At 33.3% G+C, this 7,055-nt stretch overlaps 1 long non-coding RNA gene across 1 annotated transcript; it reads left to right on the top strand.

Moving 5' to 3' along the window:
• The first annotated feature begins 795 nt into the window (after positions 1-795).
• On the top strand, positions 796-5,921 carry LOC120753244 (uncharacterized). The gene is made up of 3 exons (XR_005701030.2): positions 796-863; positions 3,800-3,893; positions 4,041-5,921. It is a non-coding gene; the product is annotated as an uncharacterized LOC120753244 (long non-coding RNA).
• Positions 5,922-7,055: the final 1,134 nt, after the last annotated feature.

Genomic DNA, 7,055 nt, shown 5'->3' with positions numbered 1-7,055 from the left:
ATTCTGCTTTAAAAGAGTTGAAACTTACAGGATGATTATGGCATTCGTTTAAATGGACTGTGTAGTTGGTAGTCTTTTTCATGATTTTGTTTAAAGTATTTTGGTGGTCAGTGGTTTAGTTGCAGTGGTCATAATTAAAATATCATTGGCTGCCAAATAGCTTACAGGGTTATTTCTTGTTTAAAATGAAAAAGAAGGCTTTCAAGCACTGCACTAACTGCTGACTCTTCAAATGGTGACCTGAATTCTTTACTGATTTGATCATGTACCACAGTTTTCAGCGTATAGTTTAACAGAAGAGATTTGTTCAAACATTTCTCATTTAAATTAGGTGGACTAGTGGAGAAATGCTCTTAAAACCTCCCAGAGAGGAGGTTTTAACAAGGAGACAAGATTTATGAAGATATAAGTGTAAAGCTGAGAATGAATTTTTCTCATGATACCCTTCATGGTATTTAACTTATTTTGCTTAACCAGTAGGAATGAGAAATTATCTCTTACTCCCCAAGGAGAAAGAATACAGCAACTACTTCACACATATCTATGAAGTGATAGAGATTCTGAAGGGCACTATTGAATTTAGTAGATACAAGTCAGACTAATATAATAATAATAATAATAGTAGTAGTAATAGTAGTAGTAAGAGAAGGGAATATCAGGGACCTTGTCACCAATAAGTAACAGCTATGTTAATTAACTAATACAGCCTCACCCCTGATGAGTCACAGCTATATCCAATAAAGATAAGTCTGATAAAAGGGTGTGGCTTAACTAGTAAAGGGACTAATGAAGGAGGAGGAACCTTGAGGAAGAGAGGATCATGAAGAAATAGGATTCTGGAGCGAGAGAATCGCTGCTACGAGGTCAGTCTGGGTCTGCTGTTAGAGCCTGTTGCTGGAACCTGCAGCCATAGTCTAGCTGGGTAAAAGCCTGCAGAGTCTGCAAACTGATACATGCAGCCATAGTTTAGCAGGAAATAACCAGCAGTTAGAGGCTGCAAGGGAAATCTACAGTAGGAGCTTGCTGCAGCTGGAGTCAGTGAATGGTTGGAGTCAGTATAGCTGAGCTGTAAAGAGGCATAAACCAGGACCCTTTTCACGCTGTGATAAACAAGAAGTCTCTGTCTCAGCTCGTTTCTACCCTCTAACAAGAGGGCAACAATAATAATAGTAATAATAATGGTGCAGTGCTGATTTTTCCTGTCGTTCATGCTCTCTGCTGAATGAGGAAAATGCAAGTATGGCAAGACAAGTTATAGCAGGAAAATACTGTTTTTATTCCAATCAATATTTAACTACTTTGTACTAAAATAAGCAGGATCTTTAATACAACTTTCCTCATGTTATCCAAGTAAATATTTTAGATATTAAATTACAGGCACATTTACATGTAATCTCTCACTTTACCTCCCTTTTTCTTCATCACTTGCTTCCTTTTCCTCCTATATTTATTTGTACTTCCAGTGAATCTTTGAGTTTGTTTTCTCATTGTTTTATGCACAAAATAATGATCTGTACAAATGAAATCCTGAATATTCCTTTTATTCAAAGACATTAAATTAAAAAGTAAAGAAAGACATGAAAATTGCTGAAAAAAGGAGGCAAAGGAATCTTGAAAGACAAGAAGAGAATCAGCAAAAGTAGACTGAACCAATCTTCTCCCTTACAGATTGCAAATAGAAAGACACTGAGAATATCTGCTGGGAAATTAAGCAGAAAACTAATAGAAATGTTGACATCCATATCAAAGTTGTATAAACCTTTTTTTTAATTTCTGTGGGGTTTTTTGTTTTCTCCTTTTTAACTTTTGATCTTCATGTTTAACACTCATTGTTTCTTCTTTCTTCCTCAGCTTCTCTAGAACTTAAACTAGTCTAATTGAATTGCCAAAATTGTTTTGGTGTTACTTAATTTTTTATCATAATAAGCCACATTAAATAGTAGAACTATTGCAACGCATAAGATTCTGGAAAAGAGTGAGGTTAAAAGGCGAGTAAGTGCTTGAGAATTATTATATTCCAGTAGTCATCAATGTGAATTGCATCTTACTTTTGTTTTATTACCTCTCCTGGACCAAATCTTGGTCATTGTAAATCGTCCTGATTTCAAATATATTCCATTAAGTCACACAGCTTTATAACAGCTGAGAGTATAACTATGCAAAGGTACCCATGCTAATACATACAAAAGGGTTGAAAAACTTAGAAGTAGGTGAATAACTTACCTTTTTATTTTATATTATTAAAAATAATAATAAAAAAATTATCTACATTGGAGTTCTATACTGTATAGAACTTCAATGAAAAGTATGTTTAGTGAATGAAGAATTTCCCAAGAATGATTTAGGGTTCATATAAGGTAACAAACAGCAAAGCATAACTATATTAAGGATATTGCTGATCATAAATTCTAGTGGAATAATAAGTTATATAAAAGCCTACTGTTAACTATGTTAATGGATTCATTCAAGCAGTGTCAAGAGTCACATCTTCTTGTAAATCTGGATGCATAATTTCTTTTATTTTCTGAAAAGCAGGAGAGCAAAGAACTAATTTTTTTTCCTACTCTGCCCTGCAGTGTTCTGCAAGAATATTCGCATTCATAGTAAAACATAACTTTATATTCTAGATCTTTCTTTCAGAAATTGTATGTAAATCTACTAAATCTATTAATCACTATATAAGGTGTTGTATTTATCCTCTCAAAGATTCTGTTTCCTCCCTTTACTTTGCCTGTCTATGACAGGCTATTTTACTTTTCTGTCATTAAAGGTACTCAGATAACTTCTGCTTACTATATATGAGGGCATAAAGAGTCAGTCATTTAATTGTGCTGTGTAAAATAACATGTGCAGTTTCTGAAACAGTTGTAAATAATAGGAGAAAGATATGAAATATTATGTAATATCTGAAGTCGAAGTTGAAAAGAAGCAGCTTCCCTCTCAGTGGGTGAATTAAAATTCTGGCAAAGGAAATGTCAATGTGTCTGGAGGACAATTTGCTATGGGGGTAATTCAATCTTTCTCATAAGCTTGACAGATTTTTTTCCAGAAATATATTTTTTTATATTGGTGGTCAAATACTCTGAACGCTCCAGCCAAGCATCTGGTATGACAGACATGGTAGGTGGTAAAGAATCCTTTGGTAGAAAGCAGGTTGAAAAATATTGAAAGCGATTATTTCAATTTCAAAACTATTTTGCAACATTAGAAATTTGTTTATAATTTTTCAAGATGTTTTAGATAGGAAATAATGATGGGTAGGATGTCTAGGTAGAGTGGTCTTCTCTAGTTTTTTAAAATATAGTTTGTTTTAGAATCTACAATCCAATTCTTGTGTTCCAATATTTTGCTGTGCTTCTGTCAAAGATTTTCATAACCCTAAGCCTATTCAGAGCCACTTGAGGTTCTTTATTTTAAAATGAAAATTTATAGTTTCTCTTTTTTTCATTTCTTTCCTCTCACAACATTCATTCAAGTCATTAATTAGTTGCTAAGGATTTGTAGAATGTGAAGAAAAGGAGGAATAAGTACTACTACACTGCTTGCTTTTGTTACATTTGCATTATAACCAGCATATGCATCTTTGCAACCAATAGTCCATTTGCAAAATATGCCCATAAGGTTTCTGTGAATCAGGATTTTACAGCACAGTAAATCATCACTTCTACTTCTCTCATCTGCTTCTGAGGAAGCAGCATACAAATGTGGGGTTTTTTTAGATAAGCTATTCTAGTATCTAAGGGAACTGCAATATAGACTCTCAAAGCAATTGTAAAGCCTATTATATCCTTTCTGGTAGAAGCATATGCTACCTTTGGACATTATCAGCTGAGAACTGCACTGAGGAGAAAAAAAAAAGTAAGATCCTGAACCTTGTCTCAATTCATCACAAAGTAAGTAATATGTATGCTTGTAAGAAACGAATATTCTGATCCCTTTTGGAAAACAAAACACACACCCCCCCCCCCACCCAGCTGTTCTATGAAACAGAACAGCGTTCATGACATGCAAACTAATGCTCCTTTCATTTCTCCTAATAGAAATCAATAATCCAACAGCAGCTTTGAGATCACTGTAAACTTTACACAGAAGCTGATTAGAAGTGAAATTGGTATAGTTAAAATGAAACCAAATAAGATGCCTTGTACTGTGGTATTTTAGCAGAATAGGAAAAGAACTATTATTTTCCTCCTTGTGGAATAAACAGAATGCATAATAAGCACTTGCAGCACTGCATGGAATCGATTTAACTGGAGAACAAATACATTTATTACTCACTTGTGGCTTTGACTTCAGCTGAATTAAGAGGTGTTCTCATTACTTGTGGAATGCGATTGCTGTTCTATAAGTGCCTAGGCACCCTAATGCTAAGCTCTGAACTTCATGAAAGAAATTCTATTAATTCTAACTATAGGCTTACTCATTAGAAATAAGTATATAAAACAATACAGCTCATGATTATTTGGCGTGTTCAGCATACACTGAGAAAAAAATCTTATCAGCAGTAAAAGAGCAGTAAGGTATTTTCGCAACACATCTATATTAAATTTAACCTTAACAGAAAAGCAGCATTACTTAATAATCCCATGTTGACCGCTGATGAAGAACCTTATATCTTACCATTTATCATGTCCTATGGCCTCACAATCAAAAAATTTCAGAATGTGGTCATTTTTAGTTTACATTTTACATTGCTATCAGACACAGGTTTTCTCAGCATGTGTTCTGAGACAACCAAACCTGTGAGGACAGCTAAGCCTGATGCAAACCAGAATAATTCTCTCAGTGATGATATTTCAGAGGATTATAGTCTGTGTTTGATATAGTACTACTACTACTCTTCGACTAAGAACAAACTTGTATCCTTTTTGCTCAGAATACCGACAGATGTAGCTGAGTTTTACCAGGGATGTCTTACAAAGTAGTGCCCTAAACACAGGGAAATCTCTGACTTGGCTATTCCTAAAGTGTAAATACTTGAGAATAATTTTTTCTGTTTGCAAGCAGCCCACAAGTGGGGTATTATTGGATCTAATGATGCCTCCCAGACTTACTGTGCAGAGATCTCTCTTTGCTAGGAAGTACAACTCTGGTGCTCAGCCTTCACATCAGGAAAGAAGAGCATGCACAGTAGGATTTCTCCCAGCATCTCTTGACAAAGACTACAAATATTCAATATCTAAGATTATAAAAATGGAGGCAATGGAGATGATCAGTAATAGGTTCTTCACTGTAACTAATCTAGCTGTTCCCCTAATTGAAGCACTTCACTTAGTTGAGGGGTGTTGAATAAAGACCAAAAGTATTTTACTAAAAATTGATTTATTTTCTCTCACTTGTAACTAAAGTTAAGCATGTAGAACCTTGTTAAATAACTTTCTGGAACTGTATTTAGATAAATGACCACTGCATCCTGGATTTTCAGCTGAGTGTCAATAACAAATCCAGAGGGAGGAAACAAAAATAAAAAACAAAACAAATAAAAAACCCAACCAAAACAACAACAAAAAACCCCCCACAAACAGCAGTAACAACAGGAACTACACAATTAGAGGTAATCAGAACCACACACTTGACTGAAGATAACCAAGCAACTAATTTTAAGTTAACTTTGGCTACCTGAGAAATATTTGTGAAAAAGATATTGAGAAAGCCTACCCATTTTTAATGCAATATTGAAGAATCAAATGGAAAATTTGGGAGAAAAAAATCTTGCTAAGTGAACTATTTCTCTTTAATTTCAGTTATAGCACAATTTAAAGAAATAAACTATGGCAGATATACATGGTCATGTAGGTCTGGATCTGTATGATAAATATTCAGAGGCATACATATGATATTTATATATGAGTGTAAATATATCATTTCAGCTGATGGGGGCATATATGCAGTAATGCCAGTTGAATCTGGAAAAAATTCTGATCTGAAACTTTAAATATTTTGTTAAGCTTCGTCATTCTGCAGACAGGTTATTCCTATATTTTGTCTAAGGAATTTATAGGACATTTATTTTAATTCTAGATTAAAATCAGTGTACATGTTACCATATTTAAAACTGGCAAAAAAGGCTATTAAAAGAATTGCTAACGTCTCGTTTATTGGGGAAATGATATATACTAATTAGACATAATTTGTCATGCATTGAGAATAACCTATATGGATGACAATACTGCTTATGCTAAAAAGTATCTAAAATAAAGAAAGAAGAAAAGTAAAAGCCATTGGTATTCTGTGTTGTTTTGATTTCTATTGATCTGCAATAAACAAAGCAGTACAGTGATACAGTGGCATGGAGTGTTTTAGTTTTATTTCTTCATTATTTCATTTTTTCTGGTTTGCAAAACTTGTGTTTCCAAGACTGAATTTTCTCTGTAACATTATGTAATTAAAATCCAAACATTTCTATTTTTTTAACAGTTAAGGTACACTCTTAAAGAAGTGACTATAAAATACCTATGTAATAATTCAATCATATTGAAACATTAAAGCTTTTCTCCTTTTATCTGACTTCTGAAAATTCTGGATAGATTTCCCACCTTTGAAATATCCTTATATTGTCTTGTAGATGTCATCACAGAGAGAGAAACAAATCATATTCAGGTATTTTTTCTTGTACTTTCATAGAAACTGTGTGACTTGAATAAAGCCTCATAATTTTCAAAATATTAAACCAAATCGCCATAAAATTTGTCCCATTCCCATTCATGGAACTTGCAAAGAATACTAAAGCTAAGTCACTATACAAAACAACAGAGGAGAAAAATGTATGCACTAGCTTATTCTGAACAGTTGAGATAAAATAGAAAGAAAAGTATATTCATCAATTATAGAACACAATTTATTTGATACTAAAATTGATAAAGAACTAACCTATAAAAAGAATAAGAATACTATCCATATTGTTATGTATGATGATAAAATTATGCAATTATGTTAATTCTCCTGTGCACATTTCTCTATATTTTAAAATGCTTTGCTGAGCAAAAATGACATTAATACCTAACCATTTCCAAATTTTACAGGTGTTTTTTTGTTTGTTTGTTTGGGGTTTTTTG

This window comes from Hirundo rustica, chromosome 5 (assembly GCF_015227805.2).
Source record: "Hirundo rustica isolate bHirRus1 chromosome 5, bHirRus1.pri.v3, whole genome shotgun sequence".
Classification (NCBI taxonomy): domain Eukaryota; kingdom Metazoa; phylum Chordata; class Aves; order Passeriformes; family Hirundinidae; genus Hirundo; species Hirundo rustica.
Note: the sequence above shows the minus strand (reverse complement) of the source record. Positions and strands in the feature narration are given on the sequence as shown.